This window comes from Nylanderia fulva, unplaced genomic scaffold, assembly GCF_048542155.1.
Source record: "Nylanderia fulva isolate GAGA-0341 unplaced genomic scaffold, ASM4854215v1 Scaffold2, whole genome shotgun sequence".
Taxonomy (NCBI): Eukaryota; Metazoa; Arthropoda; class Insecta; order Hymenoptera; family Formicidae; genus Nylanderia; species Nylanderia fulva.
This window is the reverse complement of record NW_028190263.1, coordinates 8,909,965-8,930,042: the sequence shown is the minus strand read 5'-3', so window position 1 is coordinate 8,930,042 and position 20,078 is coordinate 8,909,965. Positions and strand designations below refer to the sequence as shown.

The following is a 20,078-nucleotide window of genomic DNA, read 5'->3' as shown; positions in this document are numbered from 1 at the left end:
AAAATGAGAAAAAAAGATACATCTATATACAATAGAAATTCGGCAAATTAAATTATGTACATAATATAAATTCAATAAATTAAAATTATATACATAATAAAAATTCGAGAATTAAAATTATGTACATAATAGTAATTCGACGAATTAAAATTATGGTCATAGCATCAAACAACTATCATTGCGAAAATTAACAATTTGACAGTTGTAAAATGAACAATCATGAAGAAATATCAAAGGAGCACGCGCTTGTCTAATAGAATAAAAATTATGCGATATAAAGAATAGTTTAACCATAAAATGTACTCTTATTTATAATATTATATGTGTATCCATTTGAAATTTTTAGAACCTTTCTTAGCATTCGCGTGTATAAAAATACCATTTTTATTAATTAACTTATTCGATCACTTTTGATCAAATTGATTTATCGTCTCTAATTCCTATTAATAAAATTTATTACAAATTAAAAGAAAAAATAAGCTAACAAATTTTCGCCCAATATGGTAAACAAAAATTTCAAAAAGGATTTCTGTATTATTTATATTCGTATGAAAGGAGTACAATTTGTAATTAGTGAAAAACTTTTGTTGACTATGAAGTCGGTATTGTTTATCCCGCTTCAACACTGAACTCTGGAAATTGAAAAAGAAATATCATTGATTGACCTCGTCGCAATCGATTGTAAAGAATACGGGTCATTCAACAAGAGGAACGTTGATATTAATTTTCTAATGGACTGCAGAAATACATAATTTCATAATTAGGAAAAACAAATATTAAATCGACATTAATTCATGAACTAAACTGAATAAAAGAAGCATTGCCGGAAAACCCTGAACTTTTGGTAAGTTTTTTCCGAGGATCTTGAATATTCAATCAAGTTTTGTATACGCAACGCGCACACGCATATCCCCACACTCATTTATACACACGCACACATTGAACTGATTACTGGCCGCTAAGTAAAAGATACATGATATCAAATATTCATGAAGAAATACATAAATAAAAAAGTTTTATTAAGAGAACAATTTTTTAAAAATTATTTAGAATCGCATTTAATCTTTGCGCTTTTAAAAAGAATTAATTTTGACATATTTTTATATAATTAAAAATCTTTTAATAATAACAAAAAAAACTGCGAAGCATCAAACTTCAACGCAATATTCAATCCGAATCTAAATATGCATAATCTAACTATATAAATATTCAATTCAAAATTAAAAAAGTATACATATCTGATAGTTTTTTTACAGTAGAATAAAAATATTCGTTTTCGATTCTACAAGTTTTAAGATATTCGATATGCTTACAATAATATTAAAAAATCAAGGGCTATGAAACAAATCCTAAGTTGCAAAAAGCTAATGCAAACTAGAATCGTGAAACTCTGATAAGATTGATGATATTCTATCGGTCTTCGTCTTTGTTTTCGCATAAGTTTCGTATATGATTGTCAGACAGATAGTAGCTTATTTTCCGAAGAAAACGGAAAACTGTGTTCGTTTATGAAATCATTAACATACGGAAATAGTTCACGATATGTATGTAGAAAATTCTAATTATCAAATGTCTAATTAAAATTTCACTCGCCCTTTATGCACACATCGATTTTCTGAATAACTTTCTTAATAAGTTTTATGTAAATGTTAAAGTCATTAAAAATCCAACGAAAGGATTAGCGTTTCACATTAGTAATTATAACTCAACCAAAAAAGGCATCAAAGTTTTAAAGAACATCGAGTTATTAGAAACTTTCAATGCTTAGCTCATCTATTTTAGAATTGCATTTTGATTCAAGATAAAATAAAAACCAGCTCGATTAAAAGATTTTACGAAGTTTTGTAAATTAAGAAGCAAAACAATTTTAAAATTGTCATAGTACTTAATAATTTCGGAAAAGAATGTTAAATTTAATCTTATATATCAAAAAATAATAATTTATAGCTAAGTAGTCAAAGATTCTCACCTTTTTAAGCCTCAAAAATAATTTTTCCTTGAGCTTAACATTTTTAAAATTATATCCCAAATATTGACGTTTTCGTAATGAGTTACATAATAATAACTTTAAACAATATTTAGTTTTATTAGAGAAGTATTGGTTTAGTAAAAAATAAGAAAATAACTAATATATTATATAATGTATCCTTTATGTTCTTTGCCTGTTTGTTTCACAAATTGTTTCAAGTTATTTCAATTATTAATTAATAGTTCAATATACGCTCCAAGCACTAATATACTGATCGTTCATTTCAATCTCGTAATTCTGTTTGCGTAAACATTATATAATATAGATACTTATACATATTGTATACAGCATAGCAAATCTCCATTGGATCAGAAATTTCTGACTCAAAGAGAAATTGTTAAATTGCAAATATTTTCTTGTTAATACTTTAAGTTAGCAATTTTTATATTTTAATATCTTTTTGTAATAGACCTTTCGCAAAAAGCATCCGAAATATTTATATTTTTGAGTCTTTTCGATATCTGTTACCATATATAGATCATAAATAGAAATAAAAGTTTTTAAGCGTATTATACATACAAATCGTATTTAAATAGAATTCTTTATCGATATAAAATTCTTTATCAATATGTTGTGTGTATGGCGTGCAACGCTACAAATGTATAGCCAATTTTATGCTTTACCTACTTTCATCCTATTTACGCTGAATGCACAAATACATATGCGAATCTGCAGTACACGGTTGCTACACTTGATTACACGATGTACTTTGATTATAATCAAGATATTGAACGGTTTTTCTTTTTATAATTTTTAGTTTTAATGGAGAGTTCATTAAAATAATACGGTTATACATCGAAGCATATAAAAGTGCATGTAAAGAAGAACACAATTTTTTACACCCAATAAAATTGCTACATTTCTATTCGTTAAACATTATACTATACATATATAATTTTTAGTTTTATCGATTTTAACTTGGTAATTAAAATTTATATAGTAATATAAATAATGATTATAGAAATATTAAAATGTATCTTTATTTAATATAATTAACTATTATTAATAAATATTTTTCTATCGTATATATATGTGTTCTTCATATATTTAAATATTATAAACTTTTAGAAATTTGAACATAAAAATGTTTTATATTAAAAATTAAAAATATAAATATGATGGTTTTTTTTTAAATCGGCCAACAGAGCCAAAGCACGAAAAATTAATTATTCGGAACTGTATTTCTTGGTTTGAGATCACTAAGTTCCATATATAAATTAATCTCGAAACTTACATATGGAGAAATAGGCGCGAAAAATGTAATCGCTTCAGCGACTTTTCGGACCTATATTTTTCGCGCCTATTTCTCCATATGTAAGTTTCGAGATTAATTTATATATGGAACTTAGTGATCTCAAACCAAGAGATACAGTTCCGAATAATTAATTTTTCGTGCTTTGGCTCTGTTAGCCGATTTAAAAAAAAAAACATATTTATATTCTTAATATTGAGAGCCGATAAAAATATTTCTTTCTGATTTTAAAAATTAAATATAACTGACAGAACAAATATAAAAATAACTACGTTTTTATAAAAATAACAAATAAGAAATTTTTTTAGAAATGGGATGCATAATTTTTATAGTATGTATATGACAGCATTATATTGATTTTTTATAGAAAACTCAGAAAACCGGAAAATTATACTTGATGTTCTCAATTCACAGATCAATAAATACGTATCTGGAAACAGATTTGTTCTGCTATCAATAGAGACGGGAGTTCGAAAAACCTCGAAAAGCCGATTTACTGATATTCTTCAACTGTGATATTATTGTTCAGCACGCAATTCACTACATGTGACCTTAACTTTACGCACATTAACTTCAGGAACCAAAAATCTCAATTTTTTCCTATCATTATCTCTTAAAATTTCTGTTATGAAATAATTATTAGAAATAGTCTTTAATAATGAGATTTAGATAAAAAAATTCTATTAGCATACATGCAAGTGTTTCTTAACATAATATTATATGTTTGCTTCTTCATCTATTTAAATTACATTTAACATATTTATTAATATAATAAAAATATTAATCATCTTTGACAATACATAATATTAAAATATATGATATAATTTATGATCGTCTTCATCATGCGTAAATCTAATATATTTGTTTTATCATAGATATAAATATAGTTTAAAATTTAATAAAATAATTGAATAATTGAATAAAAAATGAGATTTATACAGTCAAAAATAATTAATATTTTCTGCAAATTAAATTTATTAAGCAGATGACCTAAATAGGGCAGAAATATTTAAAAATAAATAAAGTACCTATAAAACTTGCATATATATATCAAATATAAGATTAAATCTCTATATAATACGATAACGCAAAAATAAATATAAATATATTAAAATTCGTTAATCTTTTTACCTAATATCACACATACATACAAACATACATAAATACATTTATGTATGTATATAATTTTAATGTCCCACCCTAAATATCTTTTTCCTATGTTTTTTATTAAAAATATTTTGCGTAAAAGTTTTTTGACTTTAAGAGAGACGCAAGACAACAATATTGCATAATATTAAATCGCTTTAATAAGATCAAAATGGATTATCCATCGTAAGAGATAATAGATATGATCAAAAGGAGATTCTGGAAATAATTTCAGAGCTGCTGAAAGAGAATATATACTCTTACATCCAGGAAAGTGCTTCTAGAGAGATCTCGCATATGTTTTGTACGCACTTCACAACATCGGGAAATACAAATCCTTTCAAAATTGTATAACTTGCAAAAAAATCGAGAATCCTTGACGAAAAAATATGATTATCTCCACGAGATCTACAACTTTTGTTAGGAAAAAATCAGTTTTATTTTTAAAAAAGTAAACTGCTCGAAAGTGACAGCATCCGTAAACAAATTGTCTCGCTATCTTCTGATTCCCTTATTAGTCAAACAATTTTTATGCAAAACTTTTTTTTTGTAAAAAGTATAGGAAAAGATATTTAGGGTGAGATACTAAAATAAGTATGTAACTTGCAACTAATAGCTATATGTATACATTTTAGAAACAAGTATATAAAAAATGTTAAATATCTCGTAAACTATTTTATTTTTGACTATTCTATCTTCAAAATTTTTTATACCGAATAGTATAGAATCGATGTAAAAAATAGGGTGGTTCCATGTTAAAAAACTAGGTTGACCTTTAAACAAATTCGAAAACGCCACAAGGACAATTCTAGATATTATATATCCCCCTTCGAAACTTTACAACTTTTGCCTGATGCATTTTTTCTAAAACCTCGTGATTTTCAAATTTGCCTGTTAAAATTAAAATAAATCTTCTAATATATGTATATATATATGTTTTTCTTATTTTGTCGATTATATTGCTTACTCGTATGTGCATATATTCGTTGCATATACAGTATATATTCATTGCGTATGTACATGTATGTATGATAAATGAGTGCATCGTATAATGAATGATTATGCACTGTCAATGTATCTCATTCTCAGAAACGTATCCCTCAGGATTTTTTCAATTTTTTAAGGATTATACGTATTGCTGTACGTATTCATTACTTCATACATATAAAACCGATTTTTCCAACTTTTTGGTAAGCTTTACTTGACAGGTGTAGCATATTTTCATTTTTTTTTCAGATAAGTTCTAAAAAAAGAGACAAAAATATGCTACCTGTCGGATAAAATTTACCAAGAGATAAAACAATCAGCCCATAATATTATATATATATATATATATATATATATATATATATATATAAATTATGTGTATGAAGTAATGACTCTGCACAGCAATACATATAACCGATAAAAAATTGCAAAAACCCCTAGGGATACGTTTCTGAGGATGAGATACATTGACAGCGCACAATTAATCACTCACTATACGACGCCACTCATCTCGTTAATGTGATCCTTCCGGCATAGCTACCAGGTTGACGAGAATCATTTGTCTATGATGACGGTTCTCTCTCGCATAGGAGCGTCCGCTCCGGGCATTCCTCGTTATCAGCGATTCGAATGCAATACATTTACGAGGGATTTGCGCGTCGATGTATATACCGCGTCAGATGTGAATTCGAATTTTTCGCGTGCCGCGCGCTGTCAATCGCCACGTCGCGTCGCTCGGAGGAGGAGAGAAAGGTACGCCGCTGATTAGTTCGGAGCAGAGAGGTGCGTCGTACGCGTCGCGACGCCTGGCGTCGAACGCGCCAGTGCCAGTAGACGGCGAGCCGCGTTCTACGACGGACGTAACGTCGAGTCTTACTACTTGCACGGTCTGACAAATGTAGGGACGAATCCCGCGCACGGCTCCGCTTTTACGCTTTAACGCAACATCGCGCGCGCGAAAAATACTATTCGTGTCACAAATACTATTAATTCGTGTGTTCGAACGTGTTTTTCCGCGATTGATTCTTCTCAAAGAGAGAAAGGAGCGTTTGAAAGTTTGTTGCGCAAAAGTTTAAAAAAAAGAAGATAAATCAGAGATATATTGAAAGCAATATATCATATCGCTCGGTGAGCTAAATTTTTGATTTTAAAATACGCTAGAAATATAGACGAGAGAAAGAGTTTATTAGTTTACAAAAAATTTTTCTTTTTTTATTATATCAAACCAGACAAGATGCTTGTTACAGATTTTTTGGACGCTGAACACGATACCGCAAGTCAATTTTCATCAGCACGTCAGGTTTCTGAAATAATTGAAGTTTATATGCAAAAAATGGTTTTTTGCGATATTTGAGATTTTTTTTTTTTGTGAAAAGGTTACGTTATATCTAGAAATTCTGATCAGATGTCAATGTATTGTTCCTCTCCTATAAAATATTTTTTTTTTATTTCGATATCTTACTTTTTAATCATGTTTAATCATGTTAGATATTTAAATATAAAGTTCTGCTGAGATAGCAATAAATATTCCGCGACGTCATATTCATAATTTGTAGTTTAGAATTATCAATACACACATATACATAGTGTAACTTATCGTGATAAATTCTACTAAATGTGTATATTCTTATAGTGTCTCATTTTAATTATTCATTTTGAATTTTTCGAAACAAATGCATTTTCAAAAAATGTTCCAAACAAAAGTTGTATGATTTAAAAGGACAAATGATAAAATCAGATTTAATCTTTTATAATATGGCTAAGAAATAAGATATTGAAATTCAAAAAAATGCATTTTATAGGGGATGCATAATACAATCATGATATGTATTCATATAAGGTTAATTTTTTTACTCCAAAAAATCACAAATATTGCAAAAGGAGTCATAACACATAAATCTCAATTATTTTGGAAATCTGACATACTAGTGAAATTTGATTTACGGCATCGCTTTTAGCACCCAAACATTTATAAAAAACGCTTTGTCTGATTTAAAATAATTTTTGGCTAAACTAATGTTATTATTCTTTATATAATGTCGTGCTTAGATAATTTAAAAATTAGCTGAATAAAGATGAGATAAAAATATGTAAATTTATCTTATATCTAGATAAAAAATAAAATTATATGGCAATTCATCTTGATAATTCCTAAATAATATTATTTTAAGACCGCTTATATAACACAGTTATAAAAAAATGTAAATTATAAAAGGAATATAAAAACATTCATACTTTTATTCATAAGTTTTTATCACTTACTACTTGTTTTACTACTTAAATATTTTTATGTGATATGACTATAAACCAAATTATCTGAACATTCTAGATAATTTACTAAAGATAATACCTTTTTAATCTAAGATGCAGATATAGATAATACATATTTTTATTATCCATATAAAGACAAGAAGATATCAAAATTTTATCTAGATAATCATCTATGTAATTTTAACAGTAAACACTGCCTTTACACATGCAAATTTTTCTCTTAACGAGGTATTTAAAAAATTATGTCGGAGAAGAGTAGAGAGATAAATGAGTCTGTGTGTGCGTGTCAATATAGGCGAGAGGGCGCAGATTTTTTCAAATTTAAATTCTACAGCGTAAGAGAGCGCACGTCGAAAAACAATTCCGTTGAACTGTAGCACACGTTCATGCCGTAGTACGCTAGTAGTAAAAAAAAAAAAATAAGGCGAACGAAGCATTCCTCCTCTTCCGCAGGAAGATCGATGTCGTCGTAAACGGCTTTAGTGTTTATGACCCGACTCGTTCGACTTTAGTATCACGACGTGATCTGCTGAGTTGACGATCGCGGTGTGGCTCGGTGATATCTCGACACCACGTCACGTCACATAAGTAGTAGTATGTGTATGTCATAAGTAAAACAACTGTGCGCCACTATCGAAGCTACGGATAATCCGGATTGACTTGCACATACCTTGCCGTGATGCATACTTTAATTCGTCAATTTTGCTTTCGCGACTGCGGTTCTCTCTTTTTTTCCCGCTACAGTAGTTTTATTCAAATAAAATGACTCTTATTAAGCATTCATATATGCATTTTTAGCGCACACGGTCATGATATTATATTATATTATTAATTAATCTTTAATCACAAATTATATATGTGGATAACCCCGCTTCACATTGGTAATATCAAATAATTTTAAATGGAAATTAAATGAGATTAATTTCCGTTAAATATTTAACGCAAAAACTCTTGAAAGTAATCTCTTTATATAAATAATATTCAAAGCTTTTACGTATTAAAAATCGGGATTAAATTATTATTGATAGTTTTTTTATTCACTCGAAATATTCTATATGAACCCTATAATTTTAATTAGAAATTCTCTCTCTCAAGGTATAATTTATAAAATTTACTCTTATGAAAATCGGAAATAAAAAATAATTTATATTATCGATTATTAAATATATTTTATAAAATAAGATATAAATAACAATTAGAATAACAAATTATGTAAGATTGCATAATTCTCTCTCTCTCTCTCTCTCTCTCTCTCTCTCTCTCTCCTCTCCTCTCTTTCTCTTTTTCAATTAATATATAATTATATCAAAATTAATATAAATAATAACATAAATTGTCAAGAAGTAAATGAATAGAGAATATTAGTTTATTTCCATTTCTTTCCATATAATTTCTTATATAAAAATATTTATGTTATGTTTATTAAATATGAAGATATTTTTTTAACTTAATCTTTACAAATTTTTAACATTTTTGTATTGTTGTGATTAAATTTTTTTCAAGAATAAACAATCAGCATTCAATTAAAACAAAAATATTTATATGTATAATAATACTTATGTGTATATGTAACAAAATTAAATTAAAAACAATCAAACTCTTTTTTATTTTATTTATTCATGATATTCTAAAAAAATATTCCAGATAGAACAATATTCTATTTTTAAACATTGTGTATGTGTATAAATTATGTGCGTATGTGTGTCTTATAAATTATATAATGTCATATAAAGTTACGCGTGTCATTTATTTCCTGCGCTATATATGTATATTATTTTAAAAACTTTAATTTAAAAATCTCACTAAAATTTAAGAAAATGTTTTTATTGATGCATAAAAATATGTACTAATGAATTATATACTGATGAATACAAAAACATGCTATTTAATCTACGGAATTATAATTAAAAATAATTAGTTCACTTAAAACAAGCATGTTACAATTTTTCTCGTGCTTAAAAGACATTTAATATAATTTTATATACCTAATGAATAAAATTACATAAAATCGCTCACTGCTAACAGTATAAATCTCTAACATAAATCTCGAATAACGAATAAGCTGTTAAAATACACAATCTTTGTAATAACAGATATTCAACATGTATTATAAACTCGATAAAAGTATTGTAATTTTCGTTCTTCAATAGTACTTCCACTTAAACTTGCGCGTACGTTTTATTAAACAAATGAAATCATTCACATTGTAATCAACTCTCTTCGAACTGTCAAAATAAGTAACCTTGATGATAATGAACAGCTTACTCACAAGTAAACACGCGAAAGAATCAACATCACGCAAAAGAACCAACAGTAAACATCGGCATCTTCTATTGATCAATTAATCAACTTATTTGTCTTTTTTACGAATGGGACATTCCATTCCAAATCAACATCTTTTTCCTCTAGTCATTTTTTGTTTCATTTTTTTCATATTTTTGTACCTATTGAAAGTATCTTCTATGAATTTTTTTAGATTTTTGTCTATATCAATTTCCGAGTTATATATTGAAAAAGAAGATTTAAAAAATTCCTTTTTAAATGTACTTTTTGAAAAAATATTCAAAAATATTAAAAATTAGAAAATTTAATAGTGTTTTAGTAAACTCTAACCAAAATTATCTTTTTCCTCAATGTGATCCCTTCGATTTGTTTTCATATATTGATTTTATGTTGAATATATAATCAGTCAATTATATTAAATAATCAGCAATGATTGCACAATAAGTCGATAATTTATGATCGTCGTTAGAACAAGTGTTCTTCAATGCTCCATTGTAATATGATTGGATTTTGTGGCTTTTGTGTGTATAATCAAATGTTTTTATTTATTATATGTATAATTTTATGTATGTAATAGTTAAAGTCAATTTCATGTGGTAAAATTTGTTTGTTCCTTAATATATGTAACTAACATAAGACAGGAACTTACATAATCCCAACTTAATTTAATTCACTCCATAAACTTATTTAATTTAACTTACTTTACCGACTTGTTTTGTGTGCTAATAACAGAAAATATTGTTTAACACATGTAAACATGTGCTTTTAAACTTCATTTAATTTTCTAGTTAAATGCAACATTAAAGATTGAAAGATCCAATATCAAACGATCTAATAACTAAAAAGCAATAAATAATTATACATGTGTCGGCATTTGCTTCTCATGAATAACATTTATTACTTCAATCAATAACGTGTAAGCATATTTGATTCTTCCGTTGTTTAGCTATATAAAGTCACCTCCACAGTTTCTATAATTATGCGATGACGAAATCGTAAAGTCAATTCTAAATCGATGATGTGAGGTTGCACAATGCAGTTTACTTTATAAAACAATGCATATTCTAAATGGGGCCAATGTAAACAAAGCTTTAAATTGAGCCCAAGATAAAATATTTACTGTTTTAGATACAAGAGAAGAGAAGATTAGTAACACATTCGTGTGAAGATCTTTTTTTTTTATTTATAATAGATCTTAAGAATTTATAAGGTTTAAATATAGCATATTTGCGATATAAAAATCTATAATATTAGAAAACAAGTTCACGCAAAATTACTACAACTTTTTTGAGTCTTTTAGCCATTATAGTAGTTGAGAAATTATGGCATACTAGACAAACGTTCCGACCAAATTTAAATAAAATTTTCTTCAAGACAATCCTAAGTAAATTTTAGATCAAGTTTCAATTAAAATAAAGTCAAAGTCTCAACTTATGTAAGTGAACGATAAAGATGTTAGTAGTATAAACTTTTATGCATTCCTTGCACGTCATGAAATTCCTTCAAAGAATATTCAATTATCATATTAAATAGCCTATTAAATTATACAACTGAATAAGTGCAAACTAAAATTGCCCCACATACAAATCTGTAATTATACGTATCTATTTTTAAAAAATGCGCTGCAGTTTTATTTAAAAATCAGTTATTAGATAAAAGAAAAATCTGTTATTGTTAAAAAATCCTTTTTTCTGTATATAAATTCAAAATAAGCGTGTAAAATAATGTCAAAATTGCCGCAGAAGAAAATTGTAAAAAATCTGCGCTATATTCGGCGGACACAGAGAGAGAGAGAGAGAAAGAGGGAGATTGCTATCTTAAAGCTGATAGTCTACGAAAGGATAATACGATCGAAGTAGATTACAGCCGGAACGAATTACGTGTAGTATATCTGAGATACGATGTGAAGAGGAACGCGAGTAATGGTTTCGTGCTCTTTGTCTAATCTTCGAATGCTGATTTATTTTCTTTTCTACATCGCCCAATGTCAGCCTTGAAAATGGCTGGCATTTGTTCTGCGCCCTCTTCAACAAAATAACGATCTTTGCTGTGAAAACTTTTTATGTCGCAGTCTCGCGCGCTCTCTCCTTGTAGCTTTATTTTAAAGAAAAAAAAAACTAATTTATCAAATGACAAAGAGAAACTTTGATAAAATTATTATAAAATTGTGTAAATTGTAAAATGACGAGTGTCGTTTAATCTAGGTTAGCTGGAAAGACTTTATTTTCCTCTTAATGATTTCTTTTTCAATTTTTCAAAAAAAAATCATTAAAGAGAAAATTAATTCTTTTCGATTAAACTAGTTTAAACGACACACTTGTCGGGTAGATATAGAATAGCAATTGACCGATCAATATTACCAGGTACCATTCGCAGCCTTCAATTAGATATTTAACACCTTGGCTGGCAACAGGATATTAGTGATGTAATTAGCATTTTATCATCAGGGCCATTATTATTACTGGTGTTCTATCTTTATCATTTTTTATGTTATTTATAATCGACCGACGAGACATTATATGCTCATCCTTACGTATATTAAAATAGTTTCTACAAAACGTAAATAGTAATAAAACATAATAAAAATCTGGCAAATTACATTAACTCCACACGTTTACATATGTAACGATTGTTGTACATTAGTATTGAAAAATATTCGGAGACACTATCGATCGAATCTATTTTTACGTCTGTTTCGGTTTTATCACATTCTTATAGAATACGAATGTAATAAAACTTTGTTGTCAACTTCCGAATTGACTCTGTTACATAAGAACGAGAATAAATAATCTCATTAATTTTAGTGCTCTATTGATTCTATAAGATGTAGAATTATATAATTACACTTGCGATTTAAGAATATTATTTTATATACTTAAGTCAGAAATAAAATCAAATATATAATTTTACATAATTTTAAAATTTTACAATTTACAATTTTATAAACTCTACAATATATAATTGTATATCAATTGTCAATGATATAAATATAAAAATTATAAATAAAATTATGATTGCTTAACAACTGATGAGATGAAATTGTCAAATTTTTGATATTTATTGCATGATTAATTAATTATGCAATAATAAATAATAATAATTAATAATAATAATAATAATATTATTATTATTAATAACAATAATAATAATAATAATTTTGCAGAGTTATATAATGAATTGTTACATATGCTATAGGATATTAAAATTAAAAATTTACGCGTATTAAATATTTATCGCATAAGATTAAACTATTTTCATTTTAGTAAGACAATTTTTGCGCAAATTCATTTTACAATCAATACAAATGCTTCACGATTATATCACGAGACTTAATCATTCATATCGTTTGATCAACGAAGCAAGCTCAACAATCCACTATATAATCTTGATCTATTCTCTCTTTCCTTCTCTCTCACTCATAAATCATTATCTGCAGCATACATTTCTCACATAATATGCTCTTAATATCATCTCGACAAATCTTTCAGGAATTTAAAGAAATAAAAGAACTTAAAAAAATAAAATCCTGTAATATTCCACATTGCATTATACTATTATACGATGAATCATGGTAGTATATTGTCATATCAATAATGCTATATGTATAAATAATATTTTTATTTTAGTCCTTATAAAAAATAATTGCTCAAATCATACTATTTTTGAAGACAAAAATCATTAAAGCAATATTTTAAATGCCGTAGAAGATTTTTTGCATATATTACTAAAGATGAATATTTTTTTTCTTTTTCAATTTTTTGGACAGTTTTTTAAGTTAGATTAGAAAATTATTTTAAAAAAAGAAAATAATTCTATATCTCTGTGTGGGTCTGTAAAAAAGCTATGGGCAAAATATGGAAAATCAAACACAGTATTGTTCTTTAGTTAAGCGGTGTTGCTACCTGCATTTACATATGTTGCTATCGTCTGGTGAGCCAAGGTAAAGGATGGGAGTTAGGAGTTTACTTGAGAAAGCCTTCAAAGTGATTACTTGAAAACTGCAATGAGAACTATAAAAAGCGCAATGAAGGCGCTGGAAGTAGCAGTCCTCTGTATTGGATGATCGGCTCACAACTACAAAGCTTACATATAAACAGAAATGCCAGAGTGAGTGGAAAAATACTTGCTTGAGTTACACTGTGTTCGGATTTCTTTACACAAATATCATTTCACGTGAAAATAGAATAGAATTTCTAGAAAATATCACATTAAGATTTTTACAATCCAGACGCCAACGAAGAAAGACTAGTATGAGATAAAATTGTAATTAATTCCAACGTGGACATTTGGTACACTGGGTAAAAAAAAAATAAATGAATTTTTGGCGTGAAAATCTACGAACCTAACAAGCGCTTGGAAAGTTGGATTAAATTGAACAATGTCACCTTCGTTTGGCTCTCTGGACATCAAGGGATTGACGATAAGGAAGCGCACAAGCTTATCAAACAGAAATTTGGAAATGAATTCGAACGACTGATGTCCTTTTTGTCATTAGCAAAAACGTCAAGGATTATCTAAAGCTAGAAATCATGACCACATACAAAGTCGGCAAAAGCTGTGAAAAGTCCAAATTGATAAAGCAGTCCTTGCCAAAAAGAGCGAATAAATTTCTGATAGTAAAAGATCGGATTGGAATCAATCTTTTCGACTATGTAGTCAAGATATATTTGTACAACGTCAAAATGCAGCAAGAAAACAGCAAGAAAGTTGACTACGTAAAAAGTAAAAAGAGAACAACACACTTTGTACTATTATTTAGAACGGGTTTGTAAAATATACAAATCCTTGGACCGAAAGTTTTTTAAATCCAAGGATCTGGAAAATATAAAAGTGAGCAACTTAAAACGTTAAACTCAGTGAAAGACACCAAATTGAGATTGGTCTTAAAAAAGTACAATTTTAATCTTGGTAATATTAAGATTTATCATATCGCTTGCTTTTATTTGCCACTATTATTTAAATCTACTATTACTGCGCACAAAAACTTCGTGTAAATTGAAATATATTCTTGAAGTTTAGTACAAAATTTAGCAGATTTGTCACATAATTCTTTCTTTTTTCAAATATAACTGACAGCTTTCGCACAACGATTTAACTTCATTTTGAAAGATGATTGTTTTTTCTCTTATTTCTGCTTCAAATAATTATTTTTTTCGATTCATCGTTTTAATAATTTACATACACATATAAGCACTGATATAATTAGTTCGAAACAGTTGTTTATCTAAAAGTTATTGCTCATCGTTGAAAACTGCAATCATTATCGAGTGAAGTCACGTACCCGAACTACCGTAACTGCGTAAAAATATTTCCATATTCTCGTCGCCGCTAGTCTAAACGACAATGGAAAAGTTGTTTGATCGAGTTCGAAACTTTCTCGAATGACAGTGTAGTTGTAAATGCCGCTTGTGGTAAAGCGTGATACACATGTAACTTTGATATCCGCATGCTCATCGAAATTCGACAACTGTCGCTAACAAATAATTAGAGATTACGCAATTACGTTCTATGCGAAGTGGATAACGCGAAATTACAGAATTCGAATACGATCATTTGAATGAGTCCTTGCATGAAAATCTTTGTTGCCCCTTACGCAGTTCCATGCAATTTGAAACAAATAGATTAAGTGATTGTTATCAGTATTGGTTTTCCAATTCTGATATTTGTTTTTCGAATATATCTACTATATTTTTCTATTGTACTTTATTCGAATATCATATGATTTACTAAGAGTGCGGTGAAGTATATGAAAGCATATATTGAATCATTCATGAAATGTGGATAAAAGGTGCTGAAGATTTGCTTTAATATATTTATAAAGAACGTATTATATTATATAGTCGTTATCGATATTTTAACAGGAAACAGAAATAAATACAGAAAAAAAGTATATGAAATAGTGATTTTACCAGTTTCTTTTCTTTAAACTGTAATATAAAATTTCATTCAAAATCTTGACATAATTTAAATAATATTTAACCCATTACTTATTATACAATATCCCAATAAATATATCAATCAAATATTCTATATTTATACGATAGATTATATTATAAAAACTGTTTTAAAAAATGAAAAAAGTAAAATATCAAAATAATACAATAAAGATCAAGCAGGAGTATATACTTTATTATAAACATTAATATTTTATTCTAATCAATCCAAAAGGAAATCAATATTGTGTAAATTTAATTAAACGCAGATTGTTTAATTACTTTATAACAAATTTGAACTAACATAGTTAATGTTTATTATAAAAGATGTACGTTGAAATTTATTTCTCTAAGAATTTATGTATAAATAAAAAGATCTTGAAAATATGATTATAAGAAGAGGATTAATAAAAGAAATTGTTATACATAAGCTATATTAAAATATTCAGCTACTACCGTCTTCGAGACATATCTAGATTAGAATGCTAACATAGAGATATATAAAAAGCCACAATTTCACATCTGTTGAAGCTTATCGAAGTGTGCTAGGCGTAAAATTATAAATTATTCCGCATGATTTTTACACTTTTCAGCCAACCGTTCAAATATTTCTTTTGGCTTCTTACAACGATATGAATCATGAAAGAAAGGAAAATTTGTACAGAACGCACACGACAAAAATGAAAAGTGCATCTGCTACTAAAAAATAGAAATAAAAAATCTCTTTAGTGCAATTCCTGTCAAAATATATTATTTCATCAAATGACGAAAACGGATCGCATTAAAATTCGAAGATATTTTTTCATTATTTATAGTTTTTAACTAAATATTTGAAAACAAAATTATTGCTCTACAGAACAATTAAACATTAAACCAGTTTGGACCTATGACATTCAGTTGTGAGATGCGGCAGCAAAATCGAATATCAATATACTTCAGAAATTACAAGTCCTCCGGATGATTGTTGACGTGACCTGGTATGTAACCAATGAATGATGTCATACATGACGACGTCATACATGAAAACTTGAATATTCCAAAGTGATGAAAGACGAAGTTAAAAAGTACAATGCAGCAAATTAGCAAGATCACCTCAACGTATTAGCTACATCTCATGGGTGATAGATCATTAACCGAACTTTTTTGAAAAAGAGAACATTCCGCAAGACTTAACTCCCAAGATTAACTGATAAAAAACTGATACGAGTGGGCCACTGAACCTGTCTCGTTCAAGTCATCACTACAGCCATATAAATGCTAAGTGTCTCAGAATGCGACAGATGAACAGAAATATAGAAGTCATATAAAAGAAATTATACCTTTACGTCATTTTTAAAAATCTTCACTGCAACGTACTTATAATACAGCTTTATGTACTATATATTTTTTTTCTATATATATTTTTAAATGCAAATTGAACTGGATTCAAATTAATTCTACTCTTATAATAATAGTCTGAATAATTTAATGCTATATATTGAACCTAGTTTGTTAATACGCATATTGTTTATACATCCAATTTCAAAGCGATTTACATAACATATAATGTATCTACCTGAATTTTAACTCTTTCCGTGAATTATCTACCTAACCAGTGTTGTGCTTAGATAATTTCAAAATTAACTAGATAAAAATAAGATGAAAGTATATATAAATTGATCTTAGATAAGATAAAGATAATTTTATTTTAAATATATCTAGATAAAAGATAAAATTATATGACAATTCATCTAAATAACTTTGAGATAATATTATTTTTAAGACCGCTTATGTCAATACAGTTATTAAAAAAATGTTATCAAAGAGTTATAAAAATATATTCATATTTTTATTTATATAAGTTTTTATTATTTACGGCTGACGTCAAAATTTTATCGAGATAATCATCTATGTAATTTTATTTAGATAACTTATTTAGATAACTTATTTAGATAACAAATACTTAACATTTTACTATTTTTTAAATTTTATCAAAAGTTTCTAATAAAATTTTTTATTATTATTAATTAAAATATATATTTTAATATTTTTTTATATAAAATTATTGCAAATATCTTTTATTTAAATTTGTTGCATATTATATTATGTATACATAAAAAATTATTGTGTGTAAATATCATTTTAATGTTATTGAAAAACATCGTGACATTAATTACAATATCAAATATATTACAGAATACTGCACATTATAATCGATATTATATTCTTCATGATTTCTCATTGTTAATCACAATCGCGACATATTGCAATCGTTATCTGACATTATTATCAACCATAGCATGTGTCTTCAATTGTTATCAATGTACAAATTATGGAGATAAAGTCACAAGGGATAGCCAGATAGAAGCTTTATCTAAACAACAGCACGCAGTTCAATTCACTGGAAACCCTTAACTATTCAATTCGTAATTGTATTATCATCATTAGACATCTTCGAGTATGAGCGCCACCAAATACTAATAGATCTCGATCTGAACACGTTCCCGTGTTGGGATGTCTCAAATATCGAATGAGGTCACATATCGCACAAAGATCGTTAATTTTATTGATTCATGACAAAATGCATTAATGTTTTCAATTTCAAAACATTTGTTTCCAACTGATTTTAAATGTCTTGCTATTTTATTATCTTCAAATGTATTTTATTAATATACTCTCTATATATTTTTTTTCTCATTTCGTTTAGTTTAATCGAATATAATTACGTGCGCAAAGCGAAGTTATATTATTCTTTGATAAAACCTTAAAAATTGCAACGCACGTATAAAATTATTATTGCAATACATGCATAAAATATATTTATTAATTACGTGATTCATAAAAATTTTTGTTAAAAATTCAATATATAAATTTTTAACAAAAAACAAAAAAATAAAATTTTCTACAAGAATCTTTCGATCAAAATATCTAAAAAATGTACTTCCATTAGATTCGCGTATCTGCACGCGTCCGTTATACTGCACGGCTCGCGCGAAACTGATCACGTGATCAGAGTAGTACATCCTACATATTCTTTAGGGTGCGCGGCTCGCACGAGACTGATTCTCATGCAGGGTATCGCGAGCGCGGGACCGATGGTCACATGACTACTGGTCACGTGACTACTGGTCATGTGACCAGTGGTCATGTGATCATCGGGCCCGCGCTTGCGATATCTCGCAGAGAATCAGTTTCGCGCGAACCGCGCAGCATGAGGGATATATGGGGTATGGAGTCTCGCCCGAGTTTAATTAAAGATATTTGATCAGCGTATATATTTGATCACACAAGATTTTTGTAGAAAATTTTATTTCTTCGTTCTGTTAAATATTTTCTATTAAAGATTCAAATATTGAATTTTTATGCGTTGCATAATTAATATATTTTTTATGCAGTGATTGCAATAATAATTTTTGCATGCATGTGTCGCAATTTTTGAGATTTTATTATCAAAGAATAATATAACTTCGCTTTGCGTGCGTAATTATATTCTTTAATATTTATAAGCAGATTTGTGTTTTTAATACAATAAAAAATTACAAGTAAAACTAATTGTGTCGACTCATAAATTAACCTCAGTTTTATTATCAAGTTTAATTATAATAGCAAATTGTTATTGGTATAATAAACTGATAATAGAATACTAATACAAATTTCAGAAATACAATTCAATAATTTTCATTAAATAATAATGCAGGTATAAATAATGCTATATGTATATATATATATATATATATATATATATATATATATATATATATAATCAGTGTTATATTAAACAGTTATATTTTTATTTTATATTTTATTGCATATATTTCATATTTTAATTTTAATTCCTGATTGTCTATTATATACATAATTTTAATTTGCCAAATTTTAATTATGTATAATTTTAATTTCTGAATTTTTATTATGTACCAGACACAACCGCGCGCTTCGCTTATTGATATTGTCTGAAAATGTATAATCAATATATACATATGCATATATATATATATATATATATATATATATGTATGTATATATATATATATATGTATATATATATATGTATGTATGTATGTATCATACAAATTGTGTTTATATAGTGTTTAATTTTTATACTAAGACCATTATTTGGTGAAGAAAGTATCATTATCTGATCTCAAATGATAAAGAAAGTTCGCATTAACTTTTATTAATCTTCACAAAAGAAGAA

General features: G+C 27.3%; 2 protein-coding genes across 3 annotated transcripts in view; one reads left to right on the top strand and one right to left on the bottom strand.

Moving 5' to 3' along the window:
• Positions 1 to 20,078, bottom strand: part of LOC114937165 (14 kDa phosphohistidine phosphatase) — a 95,632-nt gene that overhangs the window by 15,699 nt on the left and 59,855 nt on the right. The window lies entirely within an intron of this gene.
• LOC114937164 (phosrestin-2) overlaps positions 6,203 to 20,078 on the top strand; it is a 71,268-nt gene continuing 57,392 nt past the window's right edge. For both annotated transcript variants that reach the window (XM_029310590.2, XM_029310589.2), the window contains exon 1: positions 6,203 to 6,542. The gene's annotated coding sequence lies outside the window, so the exon portion shown is untranslated. The remainder of the gene's footprint in view (positions 6,543 to 20,078) is intronic.